Raw genomic sequence first — 24,119 nt, forward strand, 5'->3', positions numbered from 1 at the left:
ATAACCCAAAGGGTAGAAAATAATCAAAGAATGTGCAGGACAAGCCAAGGTCAAGGTGAAGCTCGAGGGAGCTTCCATCAGCCACTTGAAGGCAGGTGGGGAGCAGGTTAATAAAACCCCTGCCCTTCATTATTTTGTTGTCCAAGAGAAACCCAACGCTGCTCAGCAAGGAGGGGCTGCAATAGGGCCCAGAGGATGAGCAAGGCAGGGCTGAAACGTGGAATATTGACAAATTATGGACGTGTCCAAGGGATTCTGGTGCTTTTCAGCCCAAGGGGCTCTTGTTGGCAGGCTCCTCCATCAGTGTATTCCTGCTGTCGTTGCTCACCTGGGATGATTTTTAGTCCCAGCAAAGTTTCTTGGACTAAAAGCCTGCAGACTGCTTCAAAGTGAGAGCACCAAACCTGGGAATGAGGGTTTGCACCAGTTCTGACTCATCCATGACTTGTTTTTGCTGTGGTTTTGGTTGATTTTTGGTTGTCCCTGCCCATCTCTGCTGCCTGGGATCCTGGAATGAGCATTTCCTTTTATCCCCTCAGGAATAATCCCTTCCCTCCTGGTTCTGCCAACACTTTTACCTGGCTCAGGTATCCAACAACCCCCCAGATCCATCAATTCAGTTTGTTTAATGTCTGAGTGCTTCAGGAGTGTGCACAGCCCCTTCCTGACATCTCTGTGGTGGCCAGAAATGCAAATATCCCCCCAGTTCCTGCATGAAGGAAGGGGAAACTGAGCCACATCCATCCCCTGGGTTTGCCTCCAGGACTGAGGGTTCTCTCCCCCAGTTCTGTCCCTGAAATCAGATCTGGTGTGGAACAAGCTAAGGGCAGGATTCAGTCTGGAGCTCCTCCTGGCTGGAGGCTGCTTTAGCCTTTGGAATTGGATATTTGAATATTTGAAAGCAGAATTTCGTTACATCCTTTAGTTTAGGAATGGATTGGCATCTCTGCTTTGAATCCAGCCCTTTTATATTCACAGAGTGCCTGAGGCCAGATCTTTTTTTACCTGGTGTGATCCTCTTTTGTTTTTGGCTTCTAAGTCAGACTGCACCTTGTGCTGCTCAGCTACTGTTTGTTAATTATCACCACAAAATTTTTTTATTTTATTTTATTATTTTTTATTTTCATTATTACCACAAAAATTTGGTTTCCCATCAGTGGGAGTGCCCCAAGCCCTGGTGTGTAAATTTGTTACATCTGTAATTTTTTAGAGCCAAAGCTCCTGTCCAAGGAGCAGCCTGGCTGCCTGGAGCAGAGCATTTGACACCTTCCCCTGAACACTGACCATTATTAATTTCCCCCTTTTCCACAGCAATAACCTGAATTTCAACAGGAGAGGGATGCTAATTATTAATATGATAAATATGGCAGCTAAATTACATTGATTAAATTAAATAAACAATTTGACTTTAGACTCTGCTGCCATTTAACTGTAACTGAAGTCAAAATATAATCCTGAAAGCCTCCAGAATGAATCTGCAGTTTTCTTTCTGTGACTGTTTTCATTGTTTGGAAACAATTAAATCTCAGGAAGCAATTACAGTGAACTGAACTGCTGCTGCAGCAGCCAGGTAATGGAATGCTCAGGTGGTGATGAGCTCCTTTCACATAAAAACCTGAGTTTAGGAGTAATTCATCTCAGCTGAGCAAGGCTTGCTTAAATCCATGGCATTGCCCAGATCAGGATTAAAGAATTCTAAATGCCTGGACAGATGAAATAAAAAATTCAGTGCCGATTTCTGGATGGTTTGACACCAAAGACGTGGTGTTGATCCAGAAAAGGGAAATAGAAATTATTTAGAGGGAGTGAAATGTCCCAGGGGGGAGAGATCTCATGTTTTCTGAGGATTTTGGGGTTTAGGCCACAGAGGGCCTGGCCAGACCCAGCACACACCAGGCCCAGCTCCACATTGTTTCTCCTAGGTAAAAATCTCCATCCTAATCCTGATCCATCCTAAAAAAACCATTCCAGCATCATCAAAGCCACCAGAGAATTTGAGATTCCAGCCTGTCCTGCTTCCCCCTCAGTAAATATTCACTCCCACATGGAGCACTGTGGTTCCTAGGCCAGGGAGGCACTGCCAGCTCTCCTGGCTCCTCCCAGTCCTTCTCAAGGAAGCAATTACATTCCCAATCCTTCTCTAGGGGAATGAGGAACACATTCCCCGTGGGAATCAGCCCCTCTCTTCCCTTTTTCAACCCTCCTCTAAAGAAAAGCCCTCCTGCTTGTGCATCCTTCCTGTTGAGTGCTGCTCTCATTGTGCCTGCAGCACGATTGAATAGAAATTATCATTTCTCCGACAGGCAGATGACTTAATCCTTGCTGTAAATCACTTTTTTTTGGGGGGGGTTATTTATTCCCTTTGGCCTGAAGTGATCTTTGGGTTCCCCCACTCCCAGGATGATCCACCCCAGCGTGGCAAATGGTGAAATGGTGTCACAGGATCCAGGGCAGCCACAGGGGAGGAGCAGCAATCCCTGCCACCCTTGGCCGTGAGAATTCCAGCTGTGGAACAGCCATTCCAGCTGTGGAACAGCCATTCCAGCTGTGGAGCACCATCCCTGCAGATTCCCTGTGGAACAGCACTGTGGACACTGCCCGAGTCAGCACTGGAATTATTTCCCCACAGTTTGTAGACAAGGGAGGTCTTCCAGAGGCTTTTTTGGGGAAAATCCCTGAAGGAGCTGCTGGTGACAGGGACACCCTGTGGCTCCCAGGCCAGGGGACAAAAGCCACATCTGCTGCCACAGGCTGGGCAGGGAACATGGAAAGGGGTAGGGACAGTGAGAGAAAGGTGCAGGGACATGGAGAGGTGTAGGGACAGTGAGAGAAAGGTGTAGGGACATGGAAAGGTGTAGGGACATGGAAAGTGTAGGGACACAAAGGAAAAGGTGTAGGGACATGGAAAGGTATAGGGACACAAAGGAAAAGGTGTAGGGACATGGAGAGGTGTAGGGACATGGAGGGAAAGGTTTGGGGACATGGAAAGGTGTAGGGACATGGAGAGGTGTAGGGACATGGAAAGGTGTAGGGACATGGAAAGGTGTAGGGACACAATGGAAAAGGTGTAGGGACATGGAAAGGTATAGGGACACAAAGGAAAAGGTGTAGGGACATGGAGGGAAAGGTTTGGGGACATGGAAAGGTGTGAGGACATGGAGGGAAAGGTGTAGGGACATGGAAAAATGCAGGGAGATGGAGGGAAAGGTTTGGGGACATGGAGGTAAAGGTGTAGGGACATGGAAAGGTGTAGGGACATGGAGGGAAAGGTTTGGGGACATGGAAAGGTGTAGGGACATGGAAAGGTGTAGGGACATGGAAAAATGCAGGGACATGGAGGGAAAGGTTTGGGGACATGGAAAGTTGTAGGGACATGGAGGGAAAGGTGTAGGGACATGGAGGGAAAGGTGTGGGGACATGGAGGTGGAAGATTCACCCAGCTTTGGAGCATGGAAGCACAGCCAGGGTGGGATGGCAGCCACTGGAGGTGGGGAGATGAACTCTGAGAGCATCATTGCAGTGGGGCCAGAGCTGGCTTGCAAGGGAAAATGCAGAAATGCAGGTGCAGCAGCTGCTGGGTTCTTCCTCTCCTGCCAAAAGCGAACACAAAGGTACTGAACACATAAACCCAGCCCTTCAGAGCAGGGAATTATTGAAATCTCACTTAAATCCTCATGAAAAGCCTCCTTTTGTTTGTCTTCCAGTCCAAGATTTTCCAAGTAGTCATGATCCCTTAAATCAATCAATCTATCTATCTATCTATCTATCTATCTATCATCTATCTATTATCTATCTACCTATCTATCTACCTATTTAATTATCTATTTAATTATCTATCTATCTATCATCTATCTATCTACCTATTTATTTAATTATCTATCTACCTACCTATTTAATTATCTATCTATCTATCTATCTATCTATCATCTATCTACCTATTTATTTAATTATCTATCTATCTATCTATCTATCTACCTATTTAATTATCTATTTAATTATCTATCTATATCTATCTATCATCTATTTATCTATCTATCTATCTATCTATCTATCTATCTATCTATCTATCTATCTATTTAATTATCTATCTATCTATCTCTCTATCTATCTAATTATTTGTTTCTGTGAGTCTTCCTTGCCCTTGGTATTCCCTGTTCTTGCAGACTCGGGTTCTTACTCCAGCTGGGGTTTAAACTGGGTCATTCTCCCTCTCCCTTTCCACTGCTCACACCTGCAAATCTTACCTGCAAGGTGCTGCCTGTCCCCCAGATCAAACTTTCAGGCCCTGCTACCTTAAGGCAAGCCTGGCTGGACTGGTGCTGTCCTTTTAATTCCTTGCTTTCTCTGCTCCAGTGGCTGATAAGCCACTTCTGGCTGTCTAGTCATGTAATCCTTTAATTTTTTAATTTCAAGGAACTGTTTGCAGCTCACCATGACTCAACATTTGACTGCAAGCTCATTTGAGGCAAGGGAAAAGTTGATTTGTGCAGTGGAGGAAGAGTGATGACGGTGAAAAATCTCAGAAGTGCCTCTTTTAACAGATTTTTTTTTTTAATTTTGCTGGGAAATTAAATGTCTGAAATGGTGATTGGCCTGATGGACTTGATCCTGTAATATTTGCACAGTGCTTGGTGCAGTCTCAGTGCTGTTCACTCTGAGAACAGGGGGAAGGGATATCTCTGAAAGGGCAGGGGTGATGCTGAGCTCCCAAAAAAGTTGTGGAGGGGAGCTGAGAAGTGCAGAATGAGCAGCCATTTCAGGGCCAGCCAATGGAAAATTATTGGGAAAATGAAGATAATTGAACTATTTCTTCACACCTGGAGGGTAACAAGGAAGAAAAGACAGCAGGGATTTGTTGGGCAAATTGTGCCTGAGCTGGGTCAGATCCTGTTCTGGGAGACTCAGAATAAATCCAAATAAAATTACAGAGTTACAGACAAATTCGTGGGCAATTTTGGGGATACTTCCTAATTTTATGGCACGAAGATGACAGAAACACCTGCCTTCAACAAAACCCTAGGCTTGGTTGGATTTCACTGTCAGGACTGTTCTTCATGGTGAAAATTGGGATGGCTGCTCCAAAAATCACCTCCTGAGCCACAGATCCCTGGGACAAACCCAGGAATGAGCATTTGATTAAAAAAAACCCCAACCAAACCAAGATTGGCTGAACCAGTGAGTTCATCCTGAAGTGTTTCCAAATGGCCACACATCTTTGTTTTGGTGCTGAAAAATCCCTCTTTAAAAATGATTTTATTTGATCAATTAAACGCTACCAATTTCTGGATGCCACTAACCACAAATTTGCTAAATTCCTGAGCTAATGAAAGGCTGGCTTGCTTTGACATGAATGGGAGTTTTGTTTGAGTAACAATCCAATAAGGACTTGGCCCAAAGATAGCAAGGAAAACATTTAGATGTTAAATATGTATTCAGAAGACCTTTCTACAAATCTTTTCTCTTGCAGGAACAGGACAGGAATTGTGTTCTCCAGAAGGGACAGTTCAGAGAGACGTCCAGCACCTCTCAGCATTTAGCAGGGAGAGCAAGAAACTATGCAAATATTTTAGTTTAGAAATACTTGTAGCTCCTTTTCAAACAATGAAAGCCTCAATTAAAGCCAGATCTCTGTTATTTAAAAATTCCAGGCAGCAACTGAGAGGGAGAGAGAAAGAGAGAGTGAGTTCCATTTTTTTTTTTTTTTGGTTTTTTTTCCTCCTTGCTCTCAAACATAAAGTCCAAGGTATTTGAGAGTCAGGAAAATTTTTGTCTAACATTAAAACTGTGAGAGCTGAGAAGGCTGGAGCTGTGATTCTTATCTTCTAAAGAGTTTCTGCAGCCATCAATACCTAAAGCAAGCTGGAGTACAAGAAATAGGTGACCTTAATAGATATAACTCTGTATGGGTTCACTGTAGCATGAAATTAAATTTTTAATCTGAATTGATGAACAAAAATGCCGGTTTGATCCTCCCCACCCACACACAATAGTTTAAATAGTTTGGTAACTATTTCACTTCCAGAATGGGGCTGCACAAACAAGGTCAGCAGCAGAATAATCCACTCCACGGGCACTGGGCTGGGGTGAGCCCGCAACAAAAAGCTCTGGGAGATTATTTTTGCTTTGTTAAATAGCTGCAAGCAAGGTTTGGGATTATTGGGAAGGTAAAATGATGTTCTTTTGCCTCTGGTAATTAAAAGCATGGGGGTTAATCCAAAGTCACCGAAATCTGTGGGCTCTGAGCCTTTTGATGGGCTTCAGCTCCAGGCTCCTGTTTTTAGGCAGTGGAAGCCACTGGGTTTGGGTGTAAACCACATTCAGCAGCACCTTTTCCTCTGAGCCCACCCCATGGCAGCCAAATTCCCCCAAAAGTGAGGCAATTCCTCCCTGTGCACCTCTGAAACTCTGCCAGCCTGAATGCCAGGCAGATCTGCTGTCTAGGAAGGAATTGCTAATTCATCTTGGGGTTATGGCCACTAAAATGCTGCTACAAGGTGCAGAGGCTGAAATTAAAGGTATTAATAGAAAATCACCCCAACAAACTGGTAACCCCCTAAAAAAAATTAATTAACAAATCCCAAAGTGACTTGATAGTTATTATTTCATTTTTAAAAGCCAGCTGCATTTATTTCAAGTTCCTTATTCCCAAACATGACCCTCAGCCCATCATCTTATTTACTGCTTCTTCTTCCCCTACAATCACTAAGAGAGATTTGACAAATACAAATGCATGGGGGGGGGTAAAAAAAAAAAAATATATATATATATAAATAATAAAAATGCCTCTTTTCATTGGAGCAGAAGCTGAACTGGGATCAGTTGGTCAGCTGAAGCTGTCAGGAGGGCTGGAGGAATTATCTGCTATTATCTGCCGAGCAAACACCATCCCTGAGTGAAAACTGATGCTGTGGCATTTTTTAGAATGCACCAGGCCCTCACTCCTGGGTATTGGAGCCAAATGTTCTGCCCTGGCCCTGTACAATAGCCCTGCCTGACAATAGCTCAGTGCTGGGCTTGTTATGAAACCCAGGCTATTTTGGGAGGGTCCTATTGTTCCTGGTTTATATGGGCTGCAGATTTGTCTCGGGAAATATGGGATTCATTGCAGAATCTGCTGGAAAAATGAAGGTTTGGGCCCTCTGAGGAGGGAGAAGGGTCCCTCTGCCAGCCAGCCCCTCAGGTCTGTAGGATCATGAGTCCTCCTCACCCTTCTGCAATCATTTCTGCAAGCACCAAGTCCATCCTGGAGCTTTCCCACTCACATTGGTGCTCCCCAGAGAAATTTCTGATTTCTCACCAGTCCCTGAAGCAGGAGATAAACCAGGAAATGTCCAGCTGGTGGAACTTTTGAATTTGCTGAAAGAGGGAGGGTTTGTCCCCCTAATGGGGCTGACTCACTGCTGCCATTAAAGAGGAGGGGCTGCTCTCTCGTGGCCTGGTCCTGTCCTCCTTTTTCTCCCAGCAGACAAGGTCAGGCCAGGAAATTTAATAAAATGATTAATCTGACAGGAGAGGGACATGAGCTGTGCACTCCTATTTTCACCACAGAAAGCAGGATCCTCAGGGAGAAGCGACTGCAAAGTCAAATTTTGATGGTTTTTTTGCAGTTCCATGGGGTGCCCCATTGCTGTCAGAGCCCCTGAGCGTGTCCATGTCCCAGAATTGTCCCTGTCCCACTGCTGCCCTGGCATAAATCAGCTCCTGCTGGAGTCAAGCTCAGCTGCCTTGTTCTGGCTGAGCACCAAGCCCAGACAAGTGTGTGGATGTGGTTTCCCTGTTTTTGTGCAGTTCTCTGAGGAAGCGTTTGTTTTGGAAGCTCACCTGCCTGAATGTGGAGAGCTCCCACATGCCCAAACTGCTCTGCTCACCTCCTCTGCTGACTGGAACCGTGTAGCCCCAGTTTGTTTAAAATACAGCTGCACTCTGCAACATCAGAGCATTTTATGTCCACTCCAAGTGCTCCATTCTCCAAGGAAATCCTTTTTCTTTCCTCCCTCAGGCCCCCAGCCCAGCATTTAAAGCCAAGGAGGCAAAGCCTGAAGGGTCCCCGCCTCTATCTAATCATGGGAACTATGGCTTAGTATTGATATTGCCTTATTAAAGCAATTAGCCGAGCATTTCAGAAGCTTGTTAATGCTTCTAGAGTGACTTCTAATGAGGGATAATGATAACAAGCATGGAAGGTCTCTGGTGAACTTTAGATAATGATGTAAATCTGAGAAAGGTCAATGGTATCCGTGGATTTGATGATGGCCATTCCATTTCCGTTCATTACCTGGTTCAGCTTTTATTTTCTCTTCCCATTTCCATCTGCAGGAACCTGTTCCTTATCCAATCTAGAGCCCCAGCACTCGAGCACAGATTGACTTAGCCATGAAATAAATGATGCTGAGCCTTTAGTGCTCCTTGTAATGAGCTCAAGTCTAGACAAGAACAAATCAATTAGCCAGAGGAAAGCAGGAACAACAGGAGGCACCACGCAGGGACAGTGTTTGCATTTACATAGCAAAACATTCCCCCTGAGCATCCCAAAACAGGGCCTGCACTACCAAAAACCAGCCTGGGGAGAGGATAATGCCAGACAGGAGGGAGATCAAACAGAGAGATAAAAAAGGGACCTGGAGGGAGGCAAGAAATGGAGCAGCTTTGGCAGAGCTGGGCTGGGAAGTTCAGGTGTGACAGCAAGGTGTGGAGCTGCCACACCTGAGCTTTTTATCAACTTTTAGGCACATTTTAAATCTTGATATTGCTATTAAGTAGGCGTTTTCTGGCATGGAGTATCACCAATGTGTCTGTGCTGACAGATTTCTGGTTTGTCCTTGTCCCTGTGTTTTAATGTGCATATATACATATATATATATATAATTGTGTGTGTGTGTATATATATATATATATATATATAAATGGGGCAGATATTGTATGTATGTGTATATGTATATATATATATATTTATATATAAATGGAGCAGATATTGTATGTATGTGTATATATATATATTTATATATAAATGGGGCAGATATTGTGTATATATATATATATGAGGCAGATATTGTGTGTATATATATATATATAAATGGGGCAGATATTGTGTATATATATATATAAAAATGGGGCAGATATTGTATGTATGTGTATATGTGTATATATATATAAAAATGGGGCAGATATTGTATTTATATATATAAATGGTGCAGATATATTGTATATATATATATGGGGCAGATTTTGTATTTATATATATATATAAATGGTGCAGATATTATATATATATATATATATATATATATATATATATATATATAAATGGGGCAGATATTGTATATATACACAAATGGGGCAGGAATATCTGCCTGCAGACATCCCCTGCAGGCAAACCCTGCTGGGATAAACTCAAACCAATAAATCACAGCCCCAGCCCACAGCCCAGGAGTGCAAACCAGGGGTACAAAATCCTGGGAGTGAGTTTGGAAAGGCTGGGGGGGATCAGAGCAGCCCCATTCCCGTGCAGGAGGCACAGGGGGCTTTGGCTGGAGCTCTCGTGCAGCCCTGGGAGGAGGCAGAGTGTGGGCAGAGGAAGGGCATCTCCAGCCCATGCCAGGCTGTAATTCTGATATCAGCCTTGCTTTGTGAAGAGGTTTGAGGGGTGAGATGAGGGTGCCTCGGTGGCAGACTGAAAGAAGAGTTTATTTAGGAAAAAGGGTGGGCAGAGACGGCTGCAGCACTCCATGCTGGCACTGCCCTGGCACACTCAGAGATACCAAAAGGCCATTTAATCTACTGCAGATGAGCATAAAAGCCTATTACTGAGCCAGGCAAACTCCAGATAGAAATAAAGAGCACTTTTCCTGTTTTTTTCCCCTCAAGGGAGGGTGATCACCCAGGGGAAGAAGCTCCTCAGTGGATCAATAAAGTGTCTCCCACCTCAGCAGGTGGGGCTGGCCTCACCTGTGGGCTCCTCACTGCCCCCACAGCCCAACTTAAACTCAGATTAGAGCTTGATTTAAGCTCAAATTCACCTAGGCTTTGGTGTGGGGGCTGCCCTGCTCTTCCTCACCTGCAGATTGCTTTTTTCCAGCTTAATCCTGGGCTTTCTCCATCACTGGAGCACGAGTTGCATCCTTGCTCCCCCTGCCTCAGTTTCCCCAGCTCTGCCTGGATTCCTGCCCTGCCTGGGTGCTGTTGGGAGGATTAATAATTAACAATGAGATTTTTAAATCTGGGCTTAGTTCAGAGCCTTGTTCCGAGCTGCTACAGAAATCAAAGGAGGCACGAGGTAATTATAAATCATTTTCAGGAAGTTGTTTCGTGCCTTTGGTGGAAAGATGTGTAGAAGGGGAAAGTATTAAATGCTTTCTATTCATCCACTCTTTGCTGAGATTTTTGAGTCCAATATTTAGATCACCTTCTGATTATTAGTGCAAATATTTGCTCTTTGTTTATTATTCTGCACATCTCTAAGATGGGAGAGGCAGGGAAGGAGGAAGGGCTGGTGAGAGGGGCAGATGGGAATTATTAAATAGGTAAATAAAAAGCCAGTCAGCCCATGAATCACTCCAGATCCAGCCTGGAGAGGTCCCCAAGCTGGGGAACCCCTTTCCTTGAGCATAAGGGGCTGGAGAGGAGGGGACAGTGGGATTGGGATCAGGATTTGCAGCTGATCCTGATTTTTAAGCTGCAAGGTTCTGTGTGATGGGATAAACACCATGATCCTTGGGCTTTCCCAGGTATCATTTTCAGGGCTAAGCTGTTTCCCCCAGTGCTGCCTTCATCCGAAATTCCTTTCTTGATTGATTTACTGCAGGTTTGTCTGAGTACCTGCACTATTTATTTCTCTTTTTATATATATATTATTTTTGTACTCTCTATATATGGTATATATGTACACACTCTACATGTATGTCAGTGCACACTATATCCATATATGCACCACATAATTGCAACCTCAGAAGTTCCTTTTCAAAAGAACCAACCCAAAACAGCTCCCAAAACCCACACAGCATTGCCATGGAGCATCTGCTGTGCCCTCCCCAAGTTCCTCCCTGAAGAATGGATGAAGAGTAAGAGTTGCCCCATGGTTTGGATGAAATTATGTCTCTTTATTAGGTCTCTCTTCTCGGGAAACAATTTATTAGCCACAAGAATGTTGTGTTATACTACCTCCTCCTTTTTGCCTGGGAATTTACAGTTCACACACTGCACCAGCACATAAATCCAGTTTTATTTCTCAATTTATTCACCTGGAACTAAGTGGATTAAATCTTTTTTTTTTCTTTTTTTTTTTTTAAAGGAGACCAGCACTGCATTTCCCAACCAGCACCACTGCAAACAACAAGCAGCCAAATTAGAGGTGGCTGTGGCCGTGCAGTCGCTTTCTACTCAAAACTTTCATGCTCGCCGAGCTTAATGGCGATTTTTCTTTTTTTTTTTTCTTTTTTTTTTCCTTCCCCCTTTAATTTTACCTTTAATGACCCTCTTAATAAACCAGGATTGATTAGAATTTGGCTTTAAGAGATGAAAGGGCTCTGCAATTATCTACTTGTATGTGCCCTTCAGTAAACTACCTTGTCTGCCCCTCTCCCACCTCCCCTTCTTAAGAAGACTTTCCCAGGTCCCTCTTGGCTGCGGTTGAACGATGTTGGCTCATGTCCATGCTGCAACAAAGACCTGGCATTCCAGCTGTCTGCTTCTAATCTCCAGTGTCAGCTCTTGTTAATGTTTCAGCATGAAATCAGAGGGGGCAAAGCTGCATGGAATATTAAAACCATGATCAGAATTCCACTGAAATGCTGATAGTCTGCGAGAGCGCCATTAGGAGGGCCGGGCGAATCGCTGCCTGGTGTTTGAATAAAAATAAAAAAAAAAAAAAAAAAAAAAAGAAAAAAAGGGGGAAAAAAATATAAAAGAAAAGATTTCCATCCACGGGGGGAAGTACAATCAGTGAATCGCCCGGCTAAATTAGCATTTTTTCAATTGGGGATCGAAGTTGATTTATTGTTCTACACAACATTAATGTAACTGTGTGCTTGACCTGTTAAGGCAGCTAATTTTTCATTTAAATGGGCCCTTTCTGTATGCAAAAAGGTTGTAATCATATTTCAACTTTGCAAAGTGATCAGGGAAGTACTGGACTGTTTCAAAATTGTCTTAAGGAGCCTCCCTTCCCTCCCTGCCTCTCCCTTCCCCCTCCCTTCTGCCTAGTGGTCAAGGGCAAGCAGTTTGGGGTTTTTTTCCCTTAAAAAAAAAAGCTGTCTCAAGTAATAAGCTTAATTGTCATTTGACTTGAGCTGTTTTACACCACTTTGACCATGTAAAAAAAAGCATCTGAGTGGGTGTAAATATCACAGCCCCAAGCCTTGCAACAGGAGCTGAGCGTACAGGGAGGGTCTGTCCCATTAAGAATCGCAGGGTTTGTATGAAAAAGGGGGATTTTTTATCCTTCCACTTTTATTTTTCTCACTCTCCCGAGCAAAAAGTTGCTGGATATGACTGCAGACAACTTGTATATTCTGTAGGTATTTGAAAAAATATAAAAAAATCTCTGATTTTTTGGGAGAAGAGTGAGGAATTATGAGAAATAAGGGCTGAGCAATGTGACCAACACAAAGCTGGGTACAGAACGAGCAGTGCAGCAATTCCTGCTGCTTTTAATCGACTTTGCACCATCTCTGCATGGGCAGAGTTGTCATTTTCCAGTTCCCAGTTTTGCAAATGGAAGTGATGACTTACTGGAAGTGACTCTGCCTGGGAGAAAGTGTTGCTGATGCTGACTCTGGAGAAAAATGAAGCTGTCCAGGAGCAAATTTTATTTTCTGCTCTGAAAGGCCGCTCTGTTTTGTCATTTCTGGTCTGGGCAGGAGGGAGGGATGGGCGTTTAGAGGCAGAAATCCAATCTGGGTGAGGAGCTGCCCCTTCTGGAGGAGGGTGGGGAGCTGCAGATGGGACCCCTGCCCCACCTGGGTTGTTTCCTGTTCCCAAATCCCATCACCCCCGGTGCTGCTGCCTGCTCCTCCAGCTTTGCCCCGACCTGGGAACAGCTTTGTCCCCATGACAGTGCCCAGATGACAATGGCCAGCACCCAGAGCTGCTCCCCCAGCACGGGAAGATAATATACATTTCCAATTAGTGCCACACATTCTGGTCATGTTCTCTTTTTACTCCCTAACTATCTTTGTTTTGCTGCGGAGCTGTTCGGTCATTAATGAAATCCTGCAGTTCTGCTAATCCTGGGTACAATGCAGCTTTTCTCTGCCAGGCTATCCCTGACATAAAACTACAGTTACCCAAGCTCCCCACCACATTAAGATTCGTTGTCATTTGCCTTTCATTACATACCTGATGTAGCACAGTAGCAGTCAAATGTCCTTGGCAGGCAAAGCAAAGTATTTAATTGTATTAGTTTCTTGCTCCGCCTTAAGAACATTTTTTTTTTACTATGGGAGGGAAAGAAAAAAAAAAAACCAACAAAAAAAAACAGAGAGAAAAAAAATACCCATATCATGGAAACTTTATATTTCTGTTGGATGCAAATGGAATTATACTTTTCCAAGCCCTGCTGCAGCCCCCTCCCCAGCAGCACTGTACTGCCAGTGCCATATGAAATGCCTCTCTGGTGAGGAGAACAATGAGGCATTCATCAAAGGCAAGCAGTGATTAGATGTTTTTCATTTTCAGAACTTTAGGAGATAAATAGGGGCCCTGTTCCTCCATTTGATGTACAGTACTGGTGGGATTCAATTAATCTCTGCTGATAAATTCCAAATTTCTGCAAGAGCCTTTCTGAGGGGGGAAGAGTGGCTCACAGAATGGTTGCTCAGAATAGGGGTGCTGGGTTTCAATAAATAAATATATTAAAGAGGGCTGGGATGACCATGGGGCCTGGAGCAGGGCTGTGAGGCTGTACAGCTTCCTCCTTGCTTATTCCCAACGTTTCCCTTCAGAAAAAAAAAAAGGATATTGGATGGAATAGGGAGCAAAACATTAAATCTCAAGCTTATGTTTTAAGAGGTCTGAACTCTGAGCCTGAACTTTCCGTGGAGGTTTTGAGTCTCTTGGTGGGTTTGTGCCCAGTCCTGTTAAACCTCATCGTTTTCTTCTGCATCAAGATGCTGGGAAAAGTTTTGGTTTAAAACTCTTGAAACCCTCGAGTGCCACAGGGTTAAAATACTCAAGTACCACAGGGCTGAGCAGAGCAGAATTCTCTACAGGTAACTGCAATTATTAAGTTGAATTTCTCCAGTTTTCATCCGAATCTGCAGAATTCCGGCCAAAGGGAGGGTAAATCCTGGCTGTGAAAAACGAGTGGCTGAGAGCACGGCCCAGGCCATGTGTGTGTGTGTGTGTCCCAAAATCTGGGCCTGCAATTGATAACAATTCCCCCACTGATGATTTTATGAATCAGATTGATGAGTGAGCAGGTCTCAAAGCCCGCACCAGCTCCTCCCTGCTGCAGCAAATGGAGGATATTGATGGAGCAGGTTTGTGCTGCTGCTGCTGGTGGCTGCACCAAGAAAATAGGTCAGGTTTGATCAATACAGAGCTGCTTTCAGGAGGGCTGCATCTACTTTGTAGAAACGGAGCAGCTCAATTAAAAGGAATAAATAAGGTGGGGAGCTATCAGGCTTCACTTAGGGTTGGAATGAAGAAGGAATGAGCGCGGTGCTGGCAGCGTTGGGAGTGATCTGGAGGTGCTGCCCCTCAGAAAGGTTCCTGACTGATGCCACAGGGAATTCAGGTGACACACGAGCTGGTGGAGCCCTCTGGGGGGGCTTTAAACTCTTTAAAGCCCAGCTCAGCACAATCCCAAACTTGTAATGTTGTGCACACATTTTAACAGATCTGCCTTAAATCGCCACGAGCCCTTCTGGGTCTATTTGTGGTTTTTATCACGGTCATGTTTCACTGCTAGAATTTATAATCTGCCTTTCCTTGTGATTATTCTGCACTAAAACCACCCTCTGGGTGTTTTGCTACAGCACCAGCAGCCGTTTATTTAGGGTGGCACACATTGGGAAGCCAAAAGACTTAAAAAATTGCGTTCATTAGGGTTTGATCCTGCTCCCATCCACCTCTCTGGCTTTCCCAGAGCAGAGCCAGATCCTGATCAAACACAGAGGAAAAGATGGGAATTTATGGTCAAACCCTGCACTCATTTTCCAGAGCAGCACCCCGAAAAAATTAAGGCACAAGTGGCAGCTGTACCTGTGAGAAAAGAAATGGGTTTGGCACAAATTTTCATCTTTGTTTCTGAAAGATGCAGCAGCTCCTTTGTAGTCCCCAGGATTGATGTCAGCCTTGGTGGGGTCAACAGGAATCTCTCAAATTATTTCAAGGGCTTGGCATCAAATCCAAAGCCAAACTTCTCATAAAAAGTCAAGAGCAAGACATAGATTTGGGGAGGTCATTGGGTGAAAAAAGTGGATTTTTTTTTGCATTTCTGCTGGTTTTATCAGGGTGCTTTCTGAATGCAGCTCAGCCTGTATTATCTACAAGATTTTATGTCACTGCAGTATCTCAAGCTGCACCGATAACAGGATCTCACAATGGATTCTTAACACAAAACATGGAGAGAGTTTGGGAAGGTTTAGTCTCTGGATTAACTGAGTGGAAAATGTCTTTCATTGGAGCTACAGATGGCTCACAACACAGGGGAGGAATCTGGAGGAAAAAAATCAGAACCTCTTTGTCTTTTCAACTTCATTAGGTTTTCCAAAGCTCTGAGCAAGATTGTTCATGAAATGAGAGGAGAGATGGAGAATTATTGGTTTTCATACTCCCTCATTTGTTTTCATCTCCTCTTTCCCCTAACAGAAAGCATTAAATGCATTTCTCATTAAAAAAAAAAATATGAACGTGGGAGAAAAAATTGCAAGCCTTTTGTGCTTTTTTCATCCATACAAGATGCTGATACTTGGCGGAAAAGAAAATGAAAATATTTCAGACCCAGTTCTGAACCTGAGGCAGTGGAAAGCAGCAATTTGATGATAATTCTGCCTTGTTTGGGTTTTCTCCATGAGGTTCTTCCTGTGAGGAGTTGGAATCCTGGTGAGGCTGGTGAGCCCCTGCTGTCCCAGGGACACGATGACAGCTTGTGCTTCAATAGGGCTCTCACCAAAACCCAAATCAGAACTTTCTGCTGACTGTACTGGCAGTCCCAGGGGGCTGGGGGAGAGCTGGGTGTGAGAGGACAGCAGGGGACAGAACATGAGATTAGTTTATCAAATCTCACTGCTCTGATCAAGAAAGCCAGCGCTCCGTGTGCCAGAACTCCCAATTTGGACCAATTTTCTCTTGGATTTGAAGCCTTGTGTGGGGGTGAGTCTGTCCAGGTTGGAGTGGAGCTCTCAGTGCTGATGGAATCACCAAAACCCAAATCAGAATTTTTTTCTGACTGTGCTGCCAGTCCCAGGGGCTGGATGTGAGAGGACAGCAGGGGACACCAGGCTGGGGACAGAACATCCTCCTGTGCGAGATTAACTCATCAAATCAAACCCCAGTGCCCTGATCAAGAAAGCCAGCGCTCCATGTGCCAGGACTCCCAATTTGGACCAATTTTCTCTTGGATTTGAGGCCTTGTGTGGGGGTGAGTCTGTCCAGGTTGGAGTGGAGCTCTCAGTGCCGATGGGATCACCCCCAGCTCTCCCCAGTGACATTACTGACGCGATTCTCGTTCCATTTTTCAAGCCCTTTACTGTAAAAGCCTCACAGCTCCATGACAGAAACATTTAGAAAACATCTCCTCATTGTGGGAAAATGAAAAATCAGCCCAGCCAGCAACTGCAGAGGAAATCTGCAGCCCGTGTTTGGAGCACATTAATAACATGACGAGTGACCTTTCTGGAGACAAGAAATGCGTGGAATTGATTGTCCTACCCAGGAGCTGGGCAGAGCTATAGATCAGTTATTTTCAGCCCAATCTTTGTTGTGGTCACATCTTTGGCCAGTGCAGGCTCAGTGTGGGTATAGTTTAGTCTGGTTAAATCCAAACAGAGCCGAGGAACGAGAACAATGCCTTGGTGTGGCTGCCAAAGGTGCAGCTGCTGGTGGCCATGCTGGAGCTTCCACATTGCAGAGCTGCTCCTAAAGAGGAGTTTGTAAAGTCTCTGCTGTCCTTAAAGCTGCAGATGCTCACTATTTCTATATTTCTGTATTTTTATATTTCTATATTTATTTTTATATATTTCTATATTGTATATTTATATCTTTATATATTTTAGATATAAATATATTTATAGAAAATTATATATATTTCTATATTTATATATATTTCTATATATCTATATTTATATATATTTATATATTTATATATTTATTTATATTTATATATTTTTATATATTTATATATTTTTATATATTTATATATTTATATATTTATATTGATGGGTTATACATTTATATATTTATATTTAGAATTTTATATTTATATTTCCACCCATGTGATTTCTTTTGTTACGAGCTGGCAGAACAATGATAATTCCAAACCCCCTGAAAATTTTTAGTGTTTTGGTTACTCCGTACTTTACCAGGGAATAAAAATCCCACAGTCCAATGTCCTCTTTATTTAGAGTTAATCCCAAGGGTATCTCTGTGGTTGTGACAACCTGGAGGGCCCAAATCAGAGGCAATCTCTTGGTGGGTTTCTCCAGCCTGAGAATTGGAGTTTTCCTCAGTTTTACATGGAAATCAGAGAGGCTTGTATCACAAAAAACCCAATATCAGAGAGTTATATCACAAAAACCCCAATATCAGAGGGTTATACCACAAAAGCCCCAATATCCAAGGGTTATATCACAAAAACCACAATATCAGAGGGTTATACCACAAAAAAACCAGTATCAGAGGGTTATACCACAAAAACCCCAATATCCGAGGGTCATATCACAAAAAGCTGATATCAGTGTTATACCACAAAAAACCCAATATCAGAGGGTTATACCACAAAAACCCCAATATCTGAGGGTTATACCACAAAACTCCCAATATCTGAGGGTTATACCACAAAACTCCCAATATCCGAGGGTCATATCACAAAAAACCCCAATATCAGAGGGTTATACCACAAAAAACCCCAATATCTGAGGGTTATACCACAAAAAACCCCAATATCAGAGGGTTATATCACAAAAAGCTGATATCAGAGGGTTATATCACAAAAAAACCAATATCACAGGGTTATATCACAAAAACCCCAATATCAGAGGGTTATATCACAAAAAACCCCAATATGAGAGGGTTATATCACAAAAACCCCAATACCAGAGGGTTATATCACAAAAACAACCCCAACCTTTTTCCCTTTAAATATTGCTTTACCCACCCAGAGCCATAAACTGCGGCCAAACCAAGGAGGTTAACTGGGGGAGCAAACAAGCACAGGTGATTTTCCAGCTGGGTTTGCTGGTGAGGGCAGGGAGCAGCCTGGGAGCCAGCAGTGGGGTGGGTGTCTGCTTCCTGCCTGTAGCCAGGAGTAATATCCAGAACCCATTAGAGGGATGCCTAATCACCTCCACCTGTCAGATCCCAACCACCCTCCTTTAAGAGCCAATTTGTTTTTCTGCCAGATCGATGTTCTTATCTGTAATTGCACAGGCCATGAGTGGCACCCAATAACCAGTTAATATTCAGTTCCATTCCACAGCAGGGTGGGGAGCAGGGAAATGTCTTAATTTAAACATTTATTGTACAACTGTGAAAATGTCCTAAGTGAAATTAATTGAAGCTTGGGGAGAATAACTTATAAATCACCTTGTCTGGCTTGCATAAAATGATACAAGGATATGCTGAATTCTTATCGTGGGGCTCTGTGGAGCTGCAGAAAGCTTTAACCCTGAGGTTACTGCTGTTATTCCAGCTCCAAGATGGGAGAAATCTGACTCCTACAGGTGATGTGATAAAGGCAGGGCCAATCTAATTAATAATAAGCCACCAATTTGTACTGTTGCTGCTCAAATGTGGCTTGTGCCAGGCAATTGGAGGGTGATGTTGATCCCCTCGGCCATCCCTGCCTTCTGCTTCTGCAGCACTTTAAAAAAGGGGGGAAATCCATCAGAATGTGCTTTCCATGGGACAAACATCACCAGAAAGTGGAAAAAAACCCAGCCCCACCGGCGTCAGCAGAGTGGGATATGAACAATACTGGCTTAGGCACAAGCTGGAAATTAGGAAGGGTAAGGGGGGATTTGAAGAGCACATAGAGATGCAAACAACTCCCAGAGAATTTATAGATTTGCCAGAACAGTGGGCCTGGGAGGGAAAAGAGTTGTCACACTTGAGGGAGGCTTGAAGAACACTCCAGGAACAGCACAATATTGCAGAGAAATAAATGCCACATCTCCCCGTTAACTCTTCCAGGGAAGCCCTGGTGGAGCTCTGAGCACGCACCTGTGATTGTGAAGGACGTGACCGAGCTATGGACAGGAGGAAAAGGAAAATTCAAAGTGATAATCCTGCTCAGATCAGCTGCTCCATAGGAAACCTGCCCCTTTGGAGATGCTCCCCCAAATTGCACATTGCGAATCAGCAAGGCTCAATGAAGTGCTGGGCAAAGCTGGATGAGGAGGTTATTGAAAACAGAATTGAGGAAAAGAACTCCTGGATGTGAGACAGAGGAGCCAAAGCAGCTCCTGGAAGGGAAATCACATCCCTGGGAGCAGGTCAGCAAAGCAGGACCAGGGGACAGAATTTCTATGGACACCAGAAAGTTTTGGGATAAACTCCCCGGCAAGGGGTGCTGAGGAAGCCCAGGAGCCAAGGGCTGACTGGTAAAGCCCTGATGTGGTTTGGGTAGGAGGAAAAATCCCTTCCCATCCCTACAGCACCCCAAAATGGGAGGAAATGTCCCTTTGCCAACTCAAAAATCACTGCTGTGCCCAGGGCTTTGCAGTTGCTTGGATGTAGTTACTACTGAGTTGGGAAAGCGGGAAAATGAGGCAGGAAAAGTGAAAAATAAGGCAGGAAAAGTGAAGAATAAGGCAGGAAAAGTGAAAAATAAGGCAGAAAAAAGTGATTTTGGGGCTAAGCTGGAGGTGGCTGAATGATTTTAATGGAACCCTGCATAGTCAAAGGGAAATCTTGAGGGGCGGGGTGGAAATTCCCAGCTGGCAGCTCCAAGGGAGCTCTTCAAAAGAATATTTGGACAGCCCATATCTATCTAAGTTATTGCCCAAGAGGGGAAAAAGAGGTCTGTGAGTGAGCAGTTCAATGGTATCGCTGTCCAGGCTGCAGCAGTGGCTAAAAAAACAGCAGTGAAGTGGTAGGAAAAACCCAGCAAGTCCTATGGAACATGATATTGAAAATATAAGATATTATATCAGTGTCCTGTGATATGGGTCACTCCCAAGCAAGGGGGCCAGGGAATAAATAGAAACAGCTGGGAGGTGGACAACAGAAATAATTAGAGGCCTGCAAAAGTGCTCAAAAGAATCATTTCTTGAAAGAGATTGTTCAGATGAGGGAACATAGGAGTAAATAATAAAAGGAGCAGGGAAGGTGAATTGCAGTACATTGAAAAAGCTCAGAAAGGAGCGGGTTTTGTACAGTTGACAAAAACCTGTGGAGCTCTTTGTCTCTTGACATGGCTGAGGCCAGGAATCCGGTGGGATTGAAAAATTCATTGAACATTTGTACAGTGAATGGAAACATCTGCAGTGAAATGGGTGGGATGCTATTCTTAGCAAAGAACCAGCAGCAACCCTCCTACTTCAGGGCATAGTTTAAATAGTGGCTGAGGAAAGGGGAGGGAGGAAAATTCCTCATTAAAGGTTTTCCCTTGTGGTCCAGGAGGAGATAGGCACCAAAAAAAAAAAAAAAAAAAAAAACTAAAAACCCAAACTTTGTTATCACTTCAAAATAGGTTTGGCATTGCCTTAAATAAATATTTCAACACGTAGTTTTTATTACAGCCTGTAGTTTTTTATGGTGGTGTATTGCCAAGTTATCCGAATTTTTTGTGAAAGGAAGGGGAATTTAAGAGTGAAATGAAATTCCCCCACTTTGCAAATATGGCATCATCAATGCACAGCTGTACACAGGTGCTGGGGGCAGTAATGAAACGAGTTTATTACACTCAATTAAAATTTATTGCACAGGTAGATTTAGGCGCTGGAACTAAAAAAAGATTATTTGTGGTGTTCCTAAATGGGGAGGGTGAGACTCCTGCACAATTCCTATAGGTGGGGAAGCACGGAAAACTTTGATTTATGGTAGGAGTTTCTATAAAAATTATTAATTTATTACTAATAATTAGAAAAATTGTTTGAATTTATTATTAAATTATAAAATATAATAATTATTAATAATAATAATTTTAATTTAAACTCATCTTCAGCTGGGATGGGGGGCAGGGGAGAGAAGGGCAGGGCTGGGGGTCCCAGGGCAGGGCACCTGTGGTGCTTTGCCCCTAAAACCCCTCGGCCCTGGCAGGTGCCTCATCCCAGCCCAGCTCTCCCCAGTGCCCCTGGATCCCTTCACAAAAGCGTCAAAGAAAACCTGGGGAGCCCAAAATTCAGCGGCCAAAAATTCATCCCCAGGGAAGAAAAGAAAGCAGAACAAAACAGCAAAGCCCCAGGCCAGGGGTTTCAGACAAGCTGGGACTTGGTGACACAGGCAGTAAATTTGACAGCTTCTTGCCACCTCCTCCTGCTGGGATTTACTTTGAACTTTTCTATACAAACAGTGCTAAAACTGGGCTCAGGTAGGGCTTTTATGGCCAACTTTCCTGCAAACAGCAGGACAGGGCACAGGGACAGTCCTGGCCACCTTCCCCTGGTGCAAAATCGTTGTTAAATCACTGAAAATGCACATGCAGGGAGCAGAATCTGATCCCTGACTCAAAAGCAGACACAAAACACAGAAAAAAAAGGGAAGAAAAGCAGAAAATATGTCAGGCAAAAGAGTTTTGCTGCATTCTTCAAGTGGGATAAATAAGCATGCATGTGTGTGGATATTTATATATATTTATATTTATATAGCTGGCTGCAGAGGGAAATTTTGTTCTGTTTTGAAGCCCAGATCAGGGCAACAGGAAAATAAAATGCTGAGCCACCACACAAACCTCTTGTCTCTCTATTCTGTGTCAACTCTTGCTCCCACAGAACAGCATTTTGTTTCCTACTGTCGAGGCAGCAGCAACTAAAGTGAATGTTCATATGTGTGGTGAGGCATTTGTCCCTGGAAAAATAACATCTCTTCTTCTATTAACGTTTTAATTAATCCCTTTTAGTTATGAAATGTAACTTTACATTACATAAAAAAAAATTACATGCAGTCTCTTAATCTGCTAATCCTTTCTCCAGACAAGCTGGTTCTTTTTAAATCAACTGCCATTTTATCAACCCAATGGAGCAGAGATCCGGACTCAACTCTATTCAACAATACATTCTTTTCATGAGAGACTGGCCTAGCTAATATGACACCACAAAGGGCTTGAGGAATTCCAAATACCCAGCTCTTTGGATTAAAAGCATAATAATCCCATGCAGTTTTTTGTTCAGAATTGATAGAATGGTTGTATAGTGAGTCACACTTGTTTGAACTTATCAAAGTAACAATATATCAAGCATTTCGTAGGATGATATTTTATTTTCTCAGGTCGATTCAACTTCTTTCAAGTTTATTTTTTTTTTCTTTTCTTTTTTTTCTTTTTTTTTTTTTTTTGGTGAGCGTGTATTAACGACTGCCAAATGCCCCTGCAGCTAAACAATTAAAACCTATAATTAAGCACAGAATCTGATAGCTGCTGTTTCTGTCCAGCTTTTATATAGACATGAGCATTGTTTGTGCCAGGGCAGCGAGCTGTAAAAGCCCTTGAGGCTGCTGTGACTCCTTCCCCTGGCCATGGGCATGGCTTTGCTGTGTTTCAGACCTGGGAGCCAGAGCAGGACAGCTCTGTGTGTCTGAGCCCCCGGGGAGGTGGCCAGCAGGGCTGCTGGGATGAGCCCCAGCAAACAGCCCTGAGATGCTCTGAGAGCCTCCCCTCGCTCTCAGCTCAGGATGCAGCCAGGCTGAGCCCCCAGGCTGCTCCCAGAGAGGTTTTCTGGGCTTGTCAGAACAACCACAGTGGCACTTCCAGCAGAAAGGCTCCTCCCAGGGAGCTGAGGTGGCCGTGGCCGTGCTGTGGCTCTGTAATAGATGCAGGTGATCCCCAGCCAGGGATAATGTGCTCTGATTCCATGATTCAGAATGCTGAACAATTGCTTTATTAAAATTATTCTGTATTACACTAATACTGCATTAAAACTATGCTAAAGAGATACTAGACCAGACCAGACCAGACTATACAATACAAAAATACTAAAGAGAAACCCATGACTGTCTGAGACAGCCAGGACACAGCTTGGAGGGCTTGGCCAATCACTCAAAACCACTTTCACCCGTGTTCAATTAACCAAATCTCTTTGGGGAAACAATCTCCATAGCCCATTCCACAGGTGCCAAACAACAATTAATGGAGACAGGAATTGTCTCCTCTTCTCTGAAGTTTCTCACTGCCTTTCTCAGGGACGATCCTGGCAGAGAGAGAATGATGTCTGTCTCTGTCCAGAGACTGTGAATAGCTCTGCAGAGGGGAATGGGAGTTTCCATGGCTGCTGTGGTTCCTGCAGAGCCAGGAGCACTGGGAGCACCTTTGGAGGAGTCGCTGGGCTGTACCTGGAAGGGGCAGCACAGCTAGGAGTGTGTGATGGGCTCCATAGAGTGGCCTTGGCAGGGAACACCTTAGTGACTGCTGTCCCTACAGGCTCCAGCAGAGCAAGGAGCAGATATTCCCTTTATTCAGCACCAACATTCCCATCCCAAGGCCAGGCTGGGTGCTCAAGGCCATGAAGGTGTCTCTGCCCATGGCAGGGCTGGAATCAAATGGATTTTAAGGTCCCATCCAACCCAACCCATTGCAGGATTTTCACAGCCACGCACACAAACCTTGATCCCCATCCAACATCTCCGCAGAGCAGCACTCTCTCCAGCAGAGCAAGGAGCAGATATTCCCTTTATTCAGCTCAAATATTCTCATCCCAAGGCCAGGCTGGGTGCTCAAGGCCATGAAGGTGTCTCTGCCCACAGCAGGGTTGGAATCAAATGGATTTTAAGGTCCCATCCAACCCAGCCCATTGCAGGATTTTCACAGC

Source organism: Agelaius phoeniceus, chromosome 23 (genome assembly GCF_051311805.1).
Source record: "Agelaius phoeniceus isolate bAgePho1 chromosome 23, bAgePho1.hap1, whole genome shotgun sequence".
In the NCBI taxonomy this organism is placed as follows: Eukaryota; Metazoa; Chordata; class Aves; order Passeriformes; family Icteridae; genus Agelaius; species Agelaius phoeniceus.